Here is a 22,750-nt window from a genome sequence, read left to right as displayed (position 1 = left end):
TCCGTTCTCTGCTCGGCAGTGAGGGTTTAAACCACTGTTTTCAGTCTTCTTCCCTCAGTCTTTTCTTTGAGGTCTCTGCCGTGAGCGTTGGGTTTAGCCGTGTTGTATGCTGCCCCCTCAGCCCTGTGGGCCATAAGTGGAGCCCTAGCAGTCCGAGTTCTTCCCTCTCCCGCAGCTGCGGTAGTTCCGGGATGCAGCGAGCTCGGAGCCCTGAGCTAGGTCTGCGTCCTGTGCCCGCGGGGCTCCTTCTCTGCACTTCTCCCTTCCCTCCTCCCTTGCTCACGCGATTCTCCCACCTTTAGGTGAATTCAGTAGTGGGCCTGTTCGTCTTGCCTGTCTGCTGTGCAGGGAGTCCTTTGTGGAGTTATTGTTGCCTGATCAGTTGTAAATTCCAGAGGAGCTTTAAAGAGGCTCACCTCACACCGCCATTTTGATGACGTCCCCATGCACTTTTCTAAGTGTATTAGTTAGTGGTGAAAAGTAAGGGTTGAAAGTTTTAGTGGAAAGTAGACAAGAGTGTATATGTTATTTGTTCTACACTTAGGTTTTTGTTCTACTGATTTCTGTTTTCATAGGCTTATTTTATCTTCCAGATAGTCCAGGACATTTTCAGATTAGCCCAGATTCAGACGTAGTTTTTAATTTGGAACATTAGTTTAGTCACACCATCCATTGTCAATTCCATCATTTTTTCACTAGAAAGATTGACTCTGGTCAGCAATTTCAGGCAAATGTCCCTAAGCATATGAATAATCAAAGGCACACAGGTTTGTCCTGAGTATCTTTCAAACCAAATTTCAAAGACTTTAATGAATAGTGAGACTTCCATTTCCATTGTAAGGAGGTTCTTCTTAAAGTGCCGTGTTTGTACATGTCTATGAATTATTCCTTTCTCAACTCCTGATGTGGCTGGTTCCTTCTCATTGTTCATGTGTCAGCTCAAATACCATCTCCTTGTAGAAGACTCCCTTGACCACTCTGGCTAAATCAGCCCTCCTAGTCCTAATTTATCACATTTCTGTGTTTGATTATTATCATTTATCACTGCCTAAAATTACGGTGTTCATTTATTTGTGTATTTCATGTTTCTCCTTGACTAAAATGTAAGTTCTATGGAAGGTGAGACTTTTATCTATCTTGTTCACTGCTGTATACTCAGCAGTTAGTACAATGCATACACAGAATAGATGCTTGAGTAAATACCATGGTAAATAGATGAAACTTTGGAATGTGCAGGGTTTTACTTAATCGATTCATTCAGCAGCCTTAAATGTCAGTACTTTCATGTGATTGCTGTAGAAATAATAATCTTTGAGGTTTAATAATCTGAGTGGTTTAATAATGTTAAAGTTGTTAACATTGGAATAAGTGGTCTCTTATGGGCTTTTCAATCTGATAGTCTCTGTTTTCCAGTCAACATTATATCCCTATTAGCTAGGCAATACTCATATTTATCTATCCTAAAATTTCTAATATTTAAAATAAATAATGACTTACAGCTATGACTGTAAATGACTTCACTTTTTTTAAGCTAAGGAATCCTTTCAAGTGGAAATCTTATGAGGAACTTAATATATATGAGAAAAAATAAAGTCCACTAGAAGAAGTAAGAATGGGGGAAGGAGGGAGTTTATAGCTCTCTCTGCTCCCTGGAATATAACATCTTCCTCATGACAGTTCCTGGGATAGTTTGACTGTTACTGGATTATAAAATACTAAATAATATTTTTTGAATAACCAAGTGCTTTACATACATCATCCAATTCTCATAACAACTCTATGCATTAAGTATACTGTTATTTTCTGTATTAGTCAAATAAAAACACTAAGGTTTAACGAGGTTAAAAAACTTTGTCCAAGGTCTTTTCAAGATTGTTGCCAATGATCCTCACCTTCTGGTGTTAGTGCTCTTGTGTAGTTGCCTCTTGCTTGAAACAGGGCTGTCCAATGTGACTGGTAGAAAATGACAGAGGCGATGCTGTATGACTCCAATAAAATCATTGTAACTTCTGCCTTGTTCTCTTGGATCACTTACTTTGGAGTAAGCAGTTGTCACGTCATCAGAACACTCAAACCATCTGTGGAGCCCACGTGGAAAGCAGATGAGTATCCCTGCCAATGTCCTGTATCTATTTAAACATGGGAGGGAGCTCCCAGCCCCAGTCTATGTTCAGCTGGCTGCAGCCCCAGCCAACATCTGACTACAACCTCATGAAAAGTCCTTGTGTCAGAACCATCTAGCCAAGCCGCTCCCAAATTTCCGACTACAGAAACTGTGGAAGACAAAAAATGACTTTTGCTGTTGTAAGGCAGAAAGCTTTAGGAGTGATTTGTAACACAGCATTAGATAACTGGTATAACCTTGTAGACAGTTCAATGGCAGAAGCAGGATTTTAACCCCAGGTCTGATGCCAGAGCTATGCTCTTAATCATAAATGCTCTATTTTCTTACTTATTTTTAACACAAAGTTAAAATAAAAGTTATGCAAACATCTTACAAACTCCATGTCACAGATGGGAAAACAGAGGCATAGAGAGGATAAAAATTAATTGGTGAATCCAGAATTTGAAGTCAAGTGGCCTAATTCCAAGATTGGGCTCTTTGTCACCATGCTAAACTAATGTCATAATCAAAACAATATTTCAGAAAAATTAATCTGGAATTGGAATGCCAGATGGAATAGAAAAGAAAGAGCCTGGAAGTGTGGACCTTAACTGAGAGGTTACTGCAATTATTGAAGAGAAGTTATTTGAGGGAAATTGAGCCCTTTGTCATGGAGAATAACTACTAAACTAATTCTCCAAATATCTTTGATACTCCTATAGGCTACTGCAGATTTGGATGGGTGGTTCATTGGTTTGTAACAAGAAGGAATTTCTCAACAATCTCTATTCATTGGCCAATATTCTAGAAGGAAATTAACCTTGGTCATTGCCCGACACGGTCTCCCATATGGTGGGAGTTGGGCCACTTGAAGTTTGTCTTCAGCACTCACTACAATACAATGTTTAATATCTGTTTTCCTGCAGCACTTCAATATTTGTTTTTGTATTAAAACATGCACCCCTGTTTTTAAAAGAGGAGGGAGAGTGGACCAAGATTTTCTGCCTTTGAAGTTAGCTAACAAATCAGTGATAATTGCAAGGAGAAATCCTGGTGCAGAAAGAGAGAACTGATTGTGCTCTGTCCTTGGTAGACTTTTGAGTCATTCATGCAGTACAGTGTCTGAGAGTTCTAGTGAGTCATGCATTGCTAACTATGGAAGAAAAATACATTTTCTAAAGTTGTCTGTTATTACTCATGTCTTTCAGTCAGCATCCGCAGATGCTGGTACCCTATTGACTGGTGATCTAATAGACAGTTTCTCATAGACAGACAGATCCAAAACAATTTCCCTCTAAATCTGATAAATTTGGCACAAGTCTTTTTATTTGGCTTGCAAGATGTTTGCATTCACATTGTGACTTATTTTTGGCTTGGAATTAAAAGGATTGTTTAGAAACAAAATGGAGCCTTTGGATTTTGTGGCAGCCGCAGAGAATGCTCTTATTTCATAATGAAATGACTGAACAAATGTTCTTTACAGTGATTCATTCCTCATGTGGGAAAAAAATGTTATATATATATATATATAGATAGATAGATAGATAGATATTTATATATATATATATATATACATATATATCCTCTCTATATTGGATACATGAAGCTGTTTTACCTTCAATATTTAGGCATAATTTCCAACAAGTGATTTGGGAACAATACCTGTAAATTACAAAGATAGGCTCCTCTGCAAAAGAAACAGGATTGAAACTATTAATTAAATGTTAGAAACCACTTGGGTTCTATTCCTAACGGGGTCAGAGTTTGCATATAACCTTGAGCTATTCATTTAATCTTTTAAAACCTTAGGATTCGTGTCTGAAATAGGCAGAAAGCTGCTCACCTATTTAGCTAAGGCAGAAACAATTTCCTGATAGGAAGATGACTCAGCAGTGATGGAGGCGGCATAGCCTCTTGTCCTGGAAGCCTTCAGGAAGAGAGGCAGCCAGCTGCCTGGATGGAGTAATGTGTGGTACTTGAAGACTGGAGACTAGACCACACAAAAGAAGACTGACATTTAGGAATAGTAAACAAACCAAATCATGGAGGGCCTATTATTTACTAGGCACTGTGCTAGATTCTGGGTGATAATGGTGAACCAGACACACTCAAAGTTTCTGCTTTTATGAAGTTTACTGTGAGTCTGCTTTGTGCATGTTCAAGACTATTCAAAGAAAGGCTCTGTGATTTTATTATCTACATCTGAGCTTTTGGATTTTTTAAAAATATGGGATCATGCAGGATCAGTACTCAAAAAACATAATCGTGCACATCTTATGAAGAGTCTGATATTGTGTGGGGTATCACTAACACAGGCCTTGTTATAACAGGGCTCGACCCACCAGGTAAGATGGGAACAGTGGATTCAGGTTGGCATCATCCAATACCTGAGGGGACAGCATGGGGAGAATTTTAAAATGCCTTGCATGGACGTCCAGGTCAGAGTTAATAGGCCCTCTCACCTCTGCCCTCAGAGGGGCTTCTTACCAATCTAATGATGCCCAACTTGGATGATGATTGATGGGTCTGAGGCCATTAAACCATGGATCTGAACACACAAGCTGCTTCTAATCTTCTGTGGTCGGGGCACATCCAATGTGAGTGGGGTTCAGGCAGCAAAATGGCATCCTTGGTCTTGCACAAATGTTTTGTTTTCAGCTGCATTCTTACAAAGCAGTGATTCTTCCTACCATAAGAAGTTTGAAATGTACCCCCTCTTGCCATAGTGAGTGTTGCTCCTGCAGGGGGAATGCAGCAATAGATGCTGAGATTAAGGAGGTGAAGAGACAGCTGCAGCATCACACAGTGAGTCCTTTGAGCAGATGTCAACCCTCTGTGGTTTCCCAAGTCCTTCAGTGTCTGTCATCGGCTCATCTGTTCCATTATAATTTTTAAATTAAAATGGTTTGAGCTCCTAACATACTTAGGAAGGCGGTGTCCCAGTAGCCTTGAAACATCTCTCATGACTCTTAAGTGTTTCGTTGCTTCAAGTCATCTGTAAATCAAAGATTCTGTTCAACTGAATTCTTATTACCCCCTGCATGTGTTGTCCATCTCCTCAGAGTTATATTATATTAAAAACTGCCCAATTCCTTCACATCCCAAAGCACCACTGATCCAAGGCAGCAAACAATGTAAAACAGATATTAATCAATCCTGAACTTAGAAGTCCTTGGATCATTCCTGCTCAGGTAAATTTCTTACTGGCTCTGTCCTCCACAGACCTTTGGTTTTCTGCATCTTGTTGAACTCTCTTCCAAAGCTCAACACCTCTCTCACTGTATCGCTCTAGGCAATTTTGTTCTTTCTCACCCCCATCCCAAAACTCAGTTCTAGGCCTCATATCAGATAGCTGGCAGAAATACCGTATTTTGCCGTGTATAATACACACTTTTGGCCCAGATTTGTGAGGGAAAAATAAGGATGGGCATTATACATGGGTAATACTAATTCTGTATCTATATAAATGTTTTTAATTCTTTTATTTAGGCTTATGAGTTAAAAGTGTAACTCTAGAAATCAATAACGATATCCATATGCAAAATAATACCCTGGAATACGATCATTGGTTTTGTTTTAGTATGACAAACTTGCAACAACGAAGAGTTCTTGGCCTTCTACAAAGCGTAAATATCATAAATTTGTTACTGCTACATAACATTTCTTGTACCTTGTATATGTTTTTGTGTTTTGTAATTATTTGTTACATAAAATTTCTTGTACCATAATATGTTTAAAAAAATGAATGCTAAAATTCCTTTATAACACAAAAAACAAGTACTTAAATATAAACAAATGAAAATTTTAATTAAAAAATTGAAACGAAAGATTTTTTTCCCCTGAAATTTTGGGCCAAAAATGTGGGTGCGCATTATACACGGCAAAATACGGTAATTCATTAAGTTGCTCAGCCAAACTCAGCTGTCCTGATACTCAAAGCACCATTATGTTCTTTAGGATCAAAACTTAGGTGTAGTTTCCCTTCTCATGGATCTCTGTACATGGAAGGGAGTAGGAAAGTAGGAATTTATCTTCCCTTTGGGATGATCGTGCCACCTCAGTGCCCCTAGGGAGGCAGAAGTGGTTTTTCATTTTTACTACACAAGGACAAAGGCAGTCGCATTTCGTAAAACATACTGAAGGGAAACTTAATATTTCTTCAGAGGATCTTAAGAGTTCCCCAGAAATGCACTGACAAAGATTCAGCACTTAAAGTTGATGTCTTGGCCAATTCCATAAGCAGAGACCATAAATTTCATGTCATGATCTCTAAAATAAGAAGCGAGCCCACATGGCACAAACAAGATGGTATAAATGAGACACACACAAGGAATCTCTGGAACCAGAACAAGAGGGATCCAATCTGGACTAAATTATTCCTTCAGCCAAGCCCTGGGGGAACTTGAGATCAATATCACTCCTCCCAAGTCTTAGTTATTCATAAACATGCACATATAAGTGTTTAGAGTGAACTGTATCTCATTCTCATTGTGGCTTCAGTCATTACCAAAAAATACTCTATTTGTTTTCAGAAAACCTCTTGTCTCTGTGTGGGTTTTACCTGTCAAGAGGGGCGATACCAGGTAGCAGCATCCTTAATAGAATGCGGTTTCCACTAGGCTTATTTATAAAGACACAACCTTATAGTAGGCATGAACTTTCTCTGTATCCAGTAGTTTTTGGAAGGAGATATGATAAAGTATCACATTTCAAAACCAAACAAGCATGTTTGCAGAACAGCTATATATTATGTGTTCCCTTTCCAGTGATATATGAGAGTCTTATTATTTTTCTTGTGTTGCATAGAGTGTAAGTTCTTTGGAAGAATGTATATTGATGAAATCTGAGGAGATGTGATTGTTGGAGTAATAGTATATTTCACGGACTTCTCCTTAGGCAGTTCACCACATGGCTGCTTTCTTCCAGGCCAGCAGGAGAGAGCATTTCTCTGCTGCTTCACTTTCTGTTAAAGGGCTTGCCCACCAGCACTTTTAATTAACTCAGTGTCAACTGACTAGGACTCTAATCACTGATTTTGCCCATACTCAGGGGGAGGAAGAGATTATATTAGACCAGGTGGTAGGAATTTGGGGGGCCTCTTAGAATTCTGCCTACCACAAATGGTGAATATCTTTCATCTTTCAGAGGATATTAGGAATTAATAAAAACAAATTTCAAAAAAATCAATTCTCACTCCAGGTATCATTTACCAAATTGGTACCAAGTCTTTATTCTATAATGTCTTCTTCCCATTTTTTCTTCCAAAATTCAAAACATCGAACCATTTTCTGTATTTAGGACAGGCTTCCCCAAAACTGACCATAAGATTACATCAGGAAAAGTAAATCAGACATCAGCTATCTGTAGAACTAACACACCCCAAGCAATGACTTGTAAATGGGAACCTGAAAATGTTGGGAAATACCAGGCACTAAATTAAGGCATTCAAGCTGTAAACTCAGAAGAGTATGTCCATATTAGCCCGTCTAAAGATGTAGGCAAGTTGGTTGGTTTTGCACTGCGTAAAGGAGTATGATTTACACAGGGAAATGCACTGCAGTGAACTTACAAGAAAGGTTGAAGCAGAATTGTTGAGCTTGATAATCACAGCCACAAAAGTCATCTCACTTATTCCCCTGGGTTTGGTTCCCAGATAACAGAACAATCTTCCCAATTGAATTTTGTTTTCTAGGTATCGCATAGAGAATTTACTGACAAATGGGCATGGGAACTACAGTATTCTTGGTGATTATATTTCTTAATGAAAAATAATACATGTTCTAGCTTATATATTTTTCTTTTGTGAATTTGATTAAAGTTAATTGGCATCCTAGATTCCCACTGTCTCTAGGCACACCAACAGAACTGACCCTCTAGATGTACATTTGAGGACTAGACGCTAAAGGAGGTGACTAAGGAATTGTAATCCCCCGAGACCCTGACTGGCTACTGGCATGGACAACAGCTCTGTCTCAACTTTCCCTTACTGCAGCATGTTGGATTGATAACATGCTTTGAGAAGGCAATGTCAGTGACCTCAGTGTTTGGAGCCAAAATCATCTGGTGGCACGGGCTGACAACCTGAATATATTTTTCAGTTGAAATGAGCAAGTGGTTGCAGCAGTCACCACAGCAACGGTGAGGATGGAACCCTTGGGAGCTATCAGCTGAGGAATAAAGGGAACTATGATGACGGCTTCAACTGGAATTAATAGTGACTAATTCTTAGGATAGCCTGCTGGGAATCCTTTATGTTTTTCCTAGTAAACATAAGTACACACTATGATTGTTCCTCGACATGAAACACCTCTTCACTTTTCCTCTTCTGGATTTTATAAATGCTAAGTAAATCTTCACAGCAGCCCCAATTTAAAGGGTGGAAGAAAGAGGGGTGGGGAAAGTGAAGAACTTGTTTTAGGCTACAGCAAAACATAGGTTTTTATCTGGTTTTCAACTCTGCATTCCTGAATTTTCTGTTTATTTTCCACCTATCAGGCTGCACTTATCTCCAAATTGAAAGAAAGACGAACTGAGATGCTAAGGGGAGAAAAACAGTGAACTCAAAGAGTTGTTTTGAATCTATTTTATGAAGTCAGTCTTTTCTACAAAATTTCTCACACTATGGACATACCAATCCTAAAATCAAAATAATAAAGCTAAATTCACATCAGGAACCAAAGACTGGGGAAAAAAAAAATCAGGAATGCTTTATCACAAAATTCAGCCTGTGCATGATTGTCCATAATGGTCTATTATTGAAGAAAAGGAGGATAAACAAGATATGGTTGTCAAGTGATCTGAGAGTGATGAATGCAGAATTATATAACAAGGAACAATATTTTTTTTTCAATAGATTAGTGTTTGGAAATACATATGAAGTAAAGTTGTTGCTGAAAAATATATTATGTCGGTCAGTCTATTTTTTATGCAGCTCTAAACATAATTATGATTGGGCTCAATAGAAAATAACTTTGTTTTGCCCCAGCTTTATAGAGGTAAAATTGGCAAATAAAGTCTATATGTATTTCAGACGTATAGCGTGATGTTTTGATATATGTATGCATTGTGAAATGATTACCACAATCAAGCTAATTACCATATCCATCACTTCACATAGTCACTATTTGTGTGTATGTGTAGTGAAAACACAATCTCTCTTAGCAAATTTCAGGTGTAGAATAGTGTACGGTAGTCAATATTAACTATAATTATCGTGCTGTGCAATTGATCTTCACACATGAAGTCAGAGTCTTAACCACTTGCTTATTGATTGCATTAAGACGTCAATCATAACATCACCTGCTTGCTTGTTAACGTGGGGTGATAGTACAGATATTACATTAGAAAATGTGAATAAAATATGCTTGACTGTTACTCTAAGAATTGTTCAAATTGTTAAAACAACTTAAAGGAGGACAGGTCTGAGAAAGACAAGGAAATCTAGATACAGGGTTTATTGATGGTGTTTATCGCATGCAGATACAAGGTCATAAACTGAAGTGAGGTGCCATCTTGGTGAAATAGACTGTGGCCAAGGGGATAGAACCACAGGTAGTGCCCGATTTAAGGTACTTGTCATTTATAGCAAACACTGTAATTTTCTTAGTATAATTGATACACCAAACTGGAATTTTTTAAAAAATAAATACGTTTGGGTAATACTGAATTAAAGTCATACAAATTTATTGGTATCAGGCTTACTTAGGGTTTTTACTATGTGTTATGCACTGAATGTTTGTGTCCCATCAAATTCATATGTTGAAGCCCTAACTCCCAATATGATGGTATTTGGAGGTAGGACTTTGGAAGGTAATTAGGTTTAGATGAGATCATAAGGGTGGGGACCTCATGATGGGATTAATGTCCTTATAAGAAGAGAAAGAGAGACCAGAGCTTTCTCTCTGCCATGGAGGACATGGTGAGAAGTCTGCCAGCCAGGAAGAAGGCCTTCATGGAGGAACTGAATTGTCTGGCACCTTGACTTTGGACTTCCCAGACTCCAGAACTGTGAGAAATTCCTGTTGTTTAAGCCATCCAGTTTCTTTTGTTATGGCAGCCCGAGTTGACTAATATGCAAATGTTTTTTATGATGCTAATGTTCACTATAAGTTTCTAAGACAGTGGTTCTCAAACTTATTTGAATAGAAATTTTGTTTTTCAGTGTATCTGGGGGATAGTGTGGGCAGAACTGCCCTTAGCTAAAGCAGGAAAGTCCTCTGGAATCTAGTCTTTAGAGGCCCCTGTATGGCCCTCTGCCTGTGCTCCCCCCTGCAGGACTATGGGAATATTCTCACCTAGAATCATGGTTCACCCTTACACATCTTGTTTTGGGCCTGCATGTGTTTCTATTCTAGCTTGTTCTCCTAAGAGTGGACTTTCTTGCACCCAAAGCCAAGGGATGGCTAAGGGGAAGCTGTTTACAGGAGTTTGAGGGCAGAGCTTGGATGTGTGCACTATTGTATCCACACATGAGGCCTTTCTTGGTATGGTCTGGCGTCAATGATGGAAAGAGAAGAAAGATGGCTGGGAGCAATTTCATTCTCCATGATCAAGTTCCAATGCAGAATGCTATGGAGTCTAAGAATCCTAAATTGGAACTCGGCCTTCCAACTTATTATGAAGGTATATTTGCAAAAGTAGTAAGATACTTTATTTAACAGTTTGCTGATTTATAACTTTAAAATATGAAGACATATGGTAAGTGGGCCTCTATTTGTCCTGTATGTAACTTTAAGACTTGCAAAAGTTAGGAGAGAGCCTAGGCTGGTGTACCCTAGGACACGGATTTGAAAAGTTTGTTCTAAGTTTGTTCTAAGTTTGTTCTAAGCTTCACCCTGCTGTTCTTGTCTACTACTCTATTCACCCGTGGCAGACAGAATTACCCAATACCATGTCCGAAAGGAGGCTTTATGTATCAAAGTAGGAGAGAGGATTCCAAGTAGTGGTTCTCTTTATTTCTCACTTTCCCCTTTCGTACATGGGACAAATGAAAGCACCTCTTTCATGAGTTTGTTTTGAGGAATATATTGAGTAACAGTGCACCTAGCAAAATGTTTGGCACACAAAAAGCTCTCAACAATACTACATATCTTTACTATTAGTATTATTAATATTATCATCTTGGTTCCAAGTTGAATATTGCTGGTTATTAGGTAACAGTGGCTAGTACATTAAAAGGTATGTCTTGTCTGGCAAGTGAGAAGCAGGCTCAGGGTGAAGACCGCCCCACCAGACCCTAGCTCCCTCCAGCTGCCACCACTTGAAGTTCAGGTGTTACCATTGCAACTGCAGGGAAGCATCAGGCTGCAACTCTACTGTCTCACGCAGAGGAGCCTAGAGTCTGGTAAAAGTGCAGGCCTTGTCTAGGGTTGGGAGAGACAGCCAACAGATAGGATTGATGGTCTTGACATTCCCACTTCAGAGACACCAAGGTGAATATCCAACACAAGGCCCAGGCAGAAATTCTCACCTATGTGTTAAAAGTCTGGCCTTCAAAATACCTATTAATTGAGACAGAGCCAGTATTTTAACTATTGTCATCAAGTAATGTAAGCATTTGGTTGGTTGTCTTAACACAGAGAAGAATCCAGATGAAATTGGTTGAAGGAGATTACATTCCAAAGGAGGGGAGAGTAGGTAGGTAGGTAGATACTCAAACTTTAGCATGCAATGGAATCACCTGGAGGACTTGGTAAAACATAGGTTACTGGGCCCCACCCCCAGAGCTTCTGATTCAGCAGGCCTGGATTGGGGTCTGAGAACTTTCCTTTCTAACAAGTTACCAGGTAATCTTGATGCTGCCGGTTTGGGGACCACACTATGAGAACCACTGATCTAGAGCACTGAATACTGTTTCAAAGGGTATACTTTTGTGAGTAAAGAGACAGCCATGGGGAGAGATTCAACATGGTGGAACAGATAAACATTATGCCTGCTTTCTCCCATGAACACATTCAAATTACAACTATATTATTGAACAATCAACCTGGAGAACCACCTGAAGTCTGCCTGAAAAAAAGTTTTATAACCTAGGATATAAAGAAGCCACATCAAGACTAGTAGGAGGGGTGGAAACACCAAACGGGCTGGCCCCACCCAAACCTCTGTGTGGCGGTTGAGAACTGGGAGAAATATCTTGGCCAAGGAGGTTCCCCCTGAGGAGCAAGAGCCCTCAGCCCCACACCGGCCTCCCCATCCCAGAGTATTGGTGCTGATAAGAGGAGCCCCCGCAAAATTTGGCTGTGAAAAACTGGGGATTCTTAACACCCGAGTGGAGCAGAAGGCTGAGAGAAACCCAGACATCCCATTAAAAGTCCACACATAGACTCTCTGACTTGCAGGTACTCACCTTGGGCTCCAGCAGAGGGACAGTAGTTTGGGGGGTGTCGGAGGCATACAGGAGGCAGATTGAAGCGTGTGACTCGAGAGCAAGGGCTGGAGGACAGTTGCCATTTTCCCTCTGTGAGGTCCTTTTCCCTTGCAGCTGGAAGGTCGGCACCATCTTCCTTGTATTGAGCCACTCCCCATAGGCCAAATCTGAATCTGATTGGCCTGGTGAGCTCCGCTGCTCCATGCTGCTGACTCCCTGAGACCCCTCCTCATACAACTCGCCCAAGACCAGAGGCACTTTCTCTGAGAACAATCAGTCCTGCCTGAATTGCACTCTTTCTTGAAAAACTATCAGAGTCTGCAGGACCCAGGTGGGTGTCAGCTGACTACAGTATGCTCTGAGACTCTTGTTGAGTAGCTCCAGGTTCAGCACTGGCACCAAACCAGAGTCTACAGTAACATGTTGACCACAGTTCTTTCCACTCTAGTGACTTGCTGAGACCCCGTCTGACCCAACTCATGTACTGCACGAGGCTTAACAGAGGCTGAACCTTAAGGAAGCTCACAGGTGGCAGCAGGCCTCCAGGTGTCCTGGATTTTTGTAGAGCAACCCCAAGCCTGGTACTGGTGGCAGTCATCCTCACTTAGCAGTGTGGCTACTCCCACAGACCTCCAGGGTTAGCACAATCAGCAAACAACCATGAATCACATTGTTGCTTCTACCAGTCCCTGACCAGTCACAGGCAGTGGGTGACATGGGCCTGCCCTGGAGCCCTTCCCAAGAGGCCCCAGAGCCAACATGCTTGGAGGTTGGCTTCAGACCACAGCAGAGAACCACCCAATTACTCCACAAGTGGCACACACAAGGGGTGGTCTCAACAGGCACCAGAGCCCATTGGCGCAAATCCCACTCAGTGGGGTAAGCCTCCTGCACAGCAGCCCACAAGCTGTGGATGTGGCCTAACCCCATAGCCAATCAGCCTAAGGGTCAGTCCCACCCACTGATGTGCCAATAACAATCAAGGTTCAACTATAACGGTATGGCACACACAACCCACACAAGGGACACTCCTGGAAAACTCAGAGAAGGGGAATAGGGAGACTGTGCTAGGGCTGCACAGTGCACCTACCACATAAGGCCACCCAGCCAAGACTGGGAGACATAGCAGATCTACCTAGTACATAGAAACAAACAGAGAGGCAGCTAAAATCAGGAAACAAAGAAATATGTCCCAAATGAAAGAACAGAAGAAAACTCCAGAAAAAGAACTGAACAAAATGAGGGAAGCAATCTACCAGATATAGAGTTCAAAAACTGGTTATAAGGATGCTCAAGGAACTTAGTAAGAACTTCAACAAAGAGATAGCAAGCATAAAAAAAGACATATAAATTATAAAAAAGAACCAGTCAGAAGTGAAGACTACAATAACTGAAATAGAGAATGCACCAGAAGGAATAGCCAACAGACTAGATGAAACAGAGAATCGAATCAGCAATTTGGGTGACAAGGTATTAGAAAACACCCATTTGGAACAGCAAAAAGAAAAAAAGAATCCAAAAAATGAGGAGAGTTTAAGAGACTTCTGGGATAACATTAAGAATAACAACATTCACATCATAGGGATACCAGAAGGAGAAGAGAGAAAGAAAGGGATTGAGAATCTATTTGAAGAAATAATGACTGAAAACTTTCTTAACCTGGCAAAGGAAATAGATATAGAAATCCAGGAAGCACAGAGTCCCAAACAAGTGAACCCAAACAGGCCCACACCAAGACACATTATAATTACAATGGCAAAGGTTAAAGACAACGAGAGAATACTAAAAACAGCAAGAGAAAAGCAACTAGTAACTTACAAGGGAGTTCATAAGATTGTCAGCTGATTTCTCAACAGAAACTTTGCAGCTCAGAAGGGATTGGCACATGAAATATTCAATGTGGTGTAAAGCAAGGACCTACAACCACTCTATCCAGCAAGGCTATCATTTAAAATCAAAGGACATATAAAGAGCTTCCCAGACAAGAAAAACTTAAAGGAGTTTATCACAGTATTATAAGGAATCTTAGAGGGACTTCTTTAAGATGGCAAAAAAAAAAAAAAGAAAAAAGAAAAAAATCAAAATTATGAACCATAAAATGGCAATAGCTACATGTCTATCAACAATTACTTTCAATGTAAATGGGCTAAATGCTCTAATCAAAAGACAGAGGGCTGAATGGATACGAAAATAAAACCCTTACATATGCTGCCTAAAGGAGAATCACTTCAGATTGAAAGACACACACAGATGGAAAGTAAAAGGATGGAAAAAGACCTTTCATGAAAATGGAAGTGAGAAAAAAATGAAACAAAAAAAAATCTGGGGTAACAATACTTATACCAGACAAAATAGACTTTAAAACAAAGGCTATAACAAGAGACAAAGAAGGATCCAGGAATCCCACTTCTAGGCATTTATCTGAAAAAATCCAAATGCTACTTTCGAGGGGACATGTGCATTCGTATGTTCATTGCAGCATTGTTTACAATGGCCAAGATGTGGCAGCAGCCTGGGTGTCCATCGATGGATGAATGGATAAAGAGAAGGTGGTACATATATACAATGGAATATTGCTCGGCCAGGGAAGGGAAGGGAATCTGCAGCAGAGATGGACCTAGAGGGTACTGTGCTGAGTGGAGTATGTCAGACAGAGAAAGAGATGCAATGTGATTCCATTTATCTGTGGAAACTAAAAAACAAAATTAATAAGCAAAACAGAAACAAACTCATACCGTGTTTCCCCCAAAATAAGACCAATTCTTATATTAATTTTTGCTCCAAAAGACGCATTAGGGCTTATGTTCAGAGGATGTCATCCTGCAGAATGATGCTAGGGCTTATTTTCCGGTTAGGTCTTATTTTCGGGGGGAAACGGTAGATACAGAGAACATATTGACGGTTGCTAGATAGGAGGGGGAGTTGGGCATGAGTCAAAAAGGGGAATGGATTAAGAAGTACAAATTATACAGTAATCGTGGGGACATAGAGTATAGCATAAGGAATATTTCAATAATATTGTAATAACTATGTATGGTGTCACATTGGTACTAGATTTATTGGGGTGATAGATGGGACGGGGTTAGGGGGCAGGGTGAAAAAGGTGAAGGGATTAAGAAGTACAAACTGGTAGTTACAAAATAATCATGAGGATGTAAAGTAAAGCATAGAGAATATAGTCAATAACATTATAATAACTATGTATAGTGCCATTATAATAACTATGTATAGTGCCAATAACATTATAATAACTATGTATAATAACCCAGTATAGTGACTGGGTACTAGACCAGTCAGGGGGATCACTTCTTAAATTATATTGTCTATGCTATACACCTAAAATTAATATAAAATTATATTGAATATCAACTGTAATCGATAAATTTAAAAAGAGGGGAAGGTGAAGGGCAATAAGAGGTCCAAATTTCCAGGTATAAAACAAATAAGTCACGGGGATGTAAAGTACAGCCTAGGGAATATAGTCAATAATATTCTGATAGCGTGGTACGGTGTCAGATGGTTGCTGGACTTATCATGTGATCACTTCTTTAGGAATATAAATGTTGAATAACTAATAAAATATTGTATGTTAGCTATATTTTAATAAAAATCTTTTAAAAAAAAAGACAGCCATGGGACAGGATAAAAGTGTTATGCATCATGGTTGGCATTAATGATGAATGTGGCCTGCTTCCCAGCTTAGCCCAGGAATGCGGCTTTCAAGTCCCTTATTTTATTTGGTGTTTGATTATTGCTACTCTGGAGGAAAACCTCTGCTGCTTAACTGCCAGCACTTAGTGCATAGTGGGCGCTCAGTCAACATTTGCTGAGTCAAGTGTTGCTCTAACAGAATTCTCAGAGATCAAGGAATTTGCACAAATACAAAATTAATAGGCATATTGACTGAAAAGTCCATTTATCTGGCACCTCCAGAAATTGAGATGGGTTTTCCAAATAACCAAAGTTAGGGCCTTTCTAAAGGGTGAAGTGCTTTAGGCAACCCGGTCAGTGTAGATTCCTAAGATAATCAATTGCACTTGAAAGAAGTCACTCTGTCAGCATCTTTTATAGGCTCTATGGGTTATCTTTATTCAAGACAGAAATTTTATAATTGAATTTTAATAAGATTCCAAAATAGAAGAATAAAATGCAGTACCACCATGGGGTCTAGGGCAGTTTTGTCTATTGTTCTGCTCCGGGGTGGATCTAGCTAGAATTTACCAGTTAGCACACCAACGTCATTTTATTTTAGCCATTTTAGGACTTCACAATAATAGAAGTTTATTTTAGGCTCACATAATAATCCAGTGTAGTTGTAGCTCAAGTGGAGGTGGTACCACTGTGGTGGAGGTGTGTGTGTGTGTGTGTGTGTGTGTGTTAGGGGTTGGGGGGCAGAGAGCACTCAGTCTGATGGAGGCTGCACCATCTTTATCACTAGGTTTCCAAGGTCAACCTGAAGGTCAGTGTTCAGGGAGCCTAAGAGTAAAAACATGAAGTACTGTGACTGTGAGCTTCCACTTGGTGAATAGCACTTCTACTCACCTTCCTTTGGCTAGGATTTAATTACCTAGTTTCATCTAACTGCAAAGGTGGGTCAGAAGTATAGACCCTGGCTGGGCAGCCACTTCTCTGTGACCACTCTGCACCGAGCACAAACGTTTGGTGGATAGCCAGCTACGTGTACTCGTATACAGATGGAAATCTCCCTAAAATTTATGATTTCTATTTCTGGCTGATACATAGGCTGTCATCTTTCTGTGAAAACTTAGTGCAATATTTTTCGGTGTTCCCAAAACAAAAATAAACAGGTCAAAGCTTTCATGGTCAGATAAAGTTTAAGAAATGTAGCATGTCATATTTCCCTCTTAGAAAGTCATGCTTTAGCATCTTAAGGCTTATGAAAAGTTGTAAAGAAACCAGTTTATTTTAATTGAATCTACTATTTTGCATACCTACTTTACACAGAACACTTTGCTTAACAACACATATTGATATCCTGTGCGTTTAAAGTCATCATTACTACTGCCAATGATTGCTTTCTGCTTTGACATAGTTGTGGTGCTGTTGAGGAAGGTGGCACCTTTTCCCCCACACCAAATGACCTGGGTTATTATGGGTTTGAGCTCCTATTTATTTATTTGTGTATTTTATTGTATTTGCTTTTCTATCTCTTTTCTCCATGTTGGGTTATTAGCTCTCCCTTTTTTAAGATGGCTAGTGTGTCTCCTGTCAGTAGTGTCCCTCCCATATTAGCCCTCTGCTTGGCTTCTATTCTTCTTTGGCCTAAGAAAACAGGCAAGCTTGCTTGAATATACTAAAATAAACTTCTAAGAGAGACCTGCAAGGAGTGAGGATATATTTCTTCTGAGTAAGTTACATGAGCTTAAGTGAATATATTATGTAAAATCTATTTTTGTTGTTCTGATGTTTCCTCCTTACTTCCTGTTCCTCACCTCTGTTCTAGAGAGAAGTGGAAACAAATAATACAGTTCTTACTTGGCCAATAAACCCAGTTTCACACCAGTAACGCAGCTGTACTCAAGATGTAAGTCAACCAACCTCACCCCCATAAGGCTTTACTATTGATCCTTCCATAATTCTAATTTCCACAAAGGGAATACTTTTAAACATAAATTACACTTTAACATGTGTGACTTTTTATTCATCTAAGATTACTTAAATGAATGGAGTTTTAAAATACGTAGTCACTCTTTTATCTATTCCTCTTCATCTTTCCCAGGCATATATAGAGCCGTGAGGTGAGAGAAAAAAATATTTTGTTGGTGACGACTTGTAGTTCTGTGCTTCCTTTTTATCTAGACTAAATTTTCCATCAAAGGATCAAAAAACAAGCTTCAGGGAAAAGAAGAAATGAACTGTGTTAGTTTTCAGTATTTAATAGTTCTACGTGGGTTTGCATGACGAACATCTAACCATGGTTATATGTTTATAAAGGAAATTTCTTCACCTAGAGACCCTGTTTGATACCATCTGTGGGTGCGGTGTGGGGGCAGTAGAGCGGCTGCTATACTAGCTGCTTCTGAGGAGGAATGCATATTTTAGCTCCCTATACATTGCACTATCTATGATTTAAGAGTTTCAGATGACAAGGAGAGAAAGAAAAAAATTCTGTTCTTTTCTATAAAGTATTCTTAGAAATGCCAACTCATTTTTCTGAAGTATATATAGCACATGTTAACTAGAAAATGAGTCACTTCCAGCCCTGTGTGGAAACTGTGACACTGTAGTAACACAGCTTACTTAGTGTAGCTTGAAAATAACATCCCTGAGTTTTTAAAGTACCAAAGTTTTTAAAGTAACATCCTCTGAGTTTTTAAAGTACCAATGGATTAGCAGACAGAGAGAGCAACCCTACGAAAAAGGTGCACTCCTCAAAGGAATTGAGGGTTGGCTTCAGAGTTAATTGGATACATGTTTAATAACAATATATGTAATTGTTACCGTGCTGAATGATAACTAGGTATAAATGCTGCTCAGTCCCTTATATGAGTCAGTTTTGTCACAGCCAAACTGTACATTTCTAGAATTCTGTTAAGTTTCAGGTCCTTTAATCCCTGTCAAAGAGAACCAGAACTGGACACTAGTTAACACACTGAAGATAAATTTTATTTTTTTAAAAAACCCCACAAACTTTGCAATAGGGGAAAGGAGACTCCAGTATAGAACTGGGCTCAATTCTGAGTACAGCATGGGCCAGTGGGGACTTATAGCCCAGGAGCTGGGTGGGGTTCAGGGGCTAGAAGATAGCTAAGAGGAAGCATCAGGAGTAAGGAGGGATTCTTGCCAAACCTATTTGATAAGGTTCTTGCTGGAGGCAGGCCAAAGAGATCAGATACCAAAGGTGGGGGATGAGGAATTTGATCAGATACTGAGGGTGGGGATTCTTGCTAAACTGACCTTGCAGGATTTTTGCTAAAATTGGGTGATTCAAAGATGGACACAGAAGTCCAATGATTGGGATGTAGTCCAGAAGAAGGCTCCAGGAGTCTGACCAAAGTTTGATCAAAGAGAGACCACTTGTATCAATTTTGGTCATCCCCTGTATCCTATCATCTTTCTCCTGTCACAGTTTTCTCTCCAAGCTACTTAGCCCATACCTGCTGACAGTCCCCAGCCTCTGCACAAATCCAACTTTGGACAAAAGGAATCACAAAGGATGGCAAATAGATTTCACTCTGCTTGATTAGCAATAGCTACCAGGAGCTGAACAGTCTGGGTCTGTCTTGGTGGAACAGAATGCCATGGGATAGGAAAAGGAACTGCAGCCGGCAGGCCCTGGGACAGAACCAGGATCCATGGAGCCTAACATTTGTATAATTTAATAAAAATATAGGACCACACGAACAGATTGCCAGGGCATTGCAAGGGGTCTGTGCAAAGGAGGGTCGTAAAGCTTAGTTTCCTGGTAAATCTGCCACCGATTGAGCTGCCAACATTCCCATTCTGATCCAATACTCAAAGGCCCATTGTTTTGCAACTAGTCCTATTTATCATTTTTGCCCCTTATGGCTAGTGCTTCGTATGGCCTACTTAAGAAATCTTTGCCAAAACGATGTTTTTCTATTTTTTCTTTCAAAACCTAAATTGTTTGACATTTAGGTCTAATGAATCTGGAATTGATATTTTGTATGGTGTAACACAACATAATAGATCGTAGTCAAGATTTATTTATTTTTCCATATGTATATCCAACTGACCCAGCACCATTTAAAACAAAAATGGATCACCCTTTCTGCACTGCAGTAGAGTCATCTTTATTTTAATTAGGTAACCTTCTACGTTTCTGGATCATAGTCTGCTCCATTGGCCTTATTTGCCTGTCCTTACACACTGTTCCAATTACTAGAACTTTAAAATAAGTCTTGATATTTGTTAGTATAAGTCCTCTAGCCTTGTTCTTCTTTCTCAAGTTTATCTTGGTGTTCTCAATTTTTTATACTTCCAATCAATTTTGTCAATTTATGCAAATCTGTCAATTTACTCAAACACACACACACACACACACACACACACACACACACACACACAATCCCTACAGGAACTGAGATTGACAGGAACTGGGATTGTCTTAACCTATAGATCAAGTTTGGGGAGAGGGCAAAGTCATAATTGAATTGAATTGAATTCGATTTCATATTTTAATGAAATATCCTACCATTGACTTAGACGTTTAAAAATTTCTCTCAGTAACGTTTAGTAGTTTGCAGTATAGGTGTCCTGTACATTGTTTAGATTGATTCCAAGTATTTGATATGTCTTTGGTACTACTATAAATTTATGTTTTAATATATTTTTCACTGTTTTGGTGATATATACAAATACAATTGATTTTGCACATTTAAAAATGTAACTTTGTTAATTTATTATTTCTAATACTTTGTAGGTTCTTTTTGATTTTATATGTGCACAATCATGTCATCTACTAGTAATGACAATTGTCTTCCTATCTTCACAAAACTTCGCCTTTTATTTATTTATTTTTTGTATTTTACTGGCTAGGACCTTGAGAAAAATGTTGAACATCTTCATTTTCTACTAGAGGAGGAAAGTTTTTAATAATCTATTGTTTAATTTTATGTTTGATGTAGGATTTTTGTAGATATTTTTTATAAATCAAAGAAAATTTCTTTTATTTCTAGTTTGGTACCATTTTTATCCCAAACATGCTCTGGATTCTATCAATTTTTTTTCTGCATCTATCAAGATGATCATAATTTTTGCTTTAATATGGTAATGTCATCAATTACATTGATTAATTTAAAAATGTTAAACAACCCTGGCATTCCTGGTAAAAACTGTACTTGTTTGCAAAATAGTACCTTTTGTGTATCACTGGATTCTACTTGCTAATGTTTTGTTTAGGATTTTGTGGTCTATGTTCGTAAGAGTAAGTGGTTTCTGAGTCCTGTCAGGTCTTAGAATCAAGGTTATGCTGCCCTCATAACAATGTTCTTTTCTTTTTTCTAGAAGAGTTGGAGCAGAATTTATGTTATTTTTTCCATAAATGTTTGGCAAAGCCATCCTATGGTGTTTGTTTTTTTAAATTGGGAGTTTTAAAATTTAATTAAAATTTTCTAGTTCTTCCTTTGTAGGTTTTGGTAATATGTTTTTAAAGGATTATTTTAAATGTCAAATTGTCAAATGTGTTGGTATAAAGTGTTTATATGTAATATATTTTTAATATCTTAATATTTTAATGTCTATCAAGTCTATAATGATATCTCTTTTTATTCTTCATTTTAGTAATTTGTATTTTTATTCATTTTTTTCTCTCTGTTTTCTACAGGTTTATTTATTTTATTAATCTTTTCAGAGAATTAATTTTGCTTCTGTTGATTTTCTCTATGCACATTTGTTTGCTATTTCATGGTTTTCTGTTCTTATTATTCCTTTATTTCCTAGCTTCTCATTTGTTTGCATTTGATTAGTGTGTTTTCCCAGCTTTTTTGAGAATGAAGTTTAGAATATTGTTGTCTTTTAGTCTTTCTTTTCTAACACACGTATTAAATATGTGTTAAATATGGCTATATATTTCTCTCTATCACAGATTTAGTTATATCCCACGTTTTGATATGTTTAGAATACCACACAAGTTATCATTCAGTTAAAAATACTTTCTAACTTTTGTTGGAATTTCTTGTTTGTCATTATTTAGCCATGGCTCACTTCCCAAGCAGTTGAAATTATTTAGTTCTTTTGTTACTAATTTTTATCTTAATTTCATGTTAGTCAGAGAATATACTCTTCATAATTCCAATCCTTTGAAATTTTTTGAGGTTTCTTTATGATCACATTTTGACATGTTCTATGTGCACTTGAAAAGAGTGTGCATTCTGTCATTACTGGATGACATTCTGTGTATGTCAAATAGGTCAGAAATTTTTAGTGTGTTGCTTAGATCTTCAATATCCTTACTAATTTTTGTCTTTAAAAAAAATATATCCAGCCATTGAGAAAGATATTTTGAATTTTTTTCTCTTAGTTCCATGGAGTTCTGCTTTATGTATTTTGAATCTGTCATTGAGTGCATAGAGGTTTAGAATTCTGATGTCTTTCTGATGGATTGACCCTTTGATCACTATGAACTATCCCTCGAACCTGAGAATGCTTCTTGAAATAATATCTACTGTTTCTGAAAAGTTCTCTCTGTCTAACGTACATAAAAAAAGACTGGATGACATACACAATACGCTAAACCTGGATAACTCTGAGAGTTGTAATTATAGATGATTATTTTCTTCTTTTATTAATACCTT

Source organism: Rhinolophus hipposideros, assembly GCF_964194185.1.
Source record: "Rhinolophus hipposideros genome assembly, chromosome: 4".
NCBI lineage: Eukaryota > Metazoa > Chordata > Mammalia > Chiroptera > Rhinolophidae > Rhinolophus > Rhinolophus hipposideros.
Note: the sequence above shows the minus strand (reverse complement) of the source record.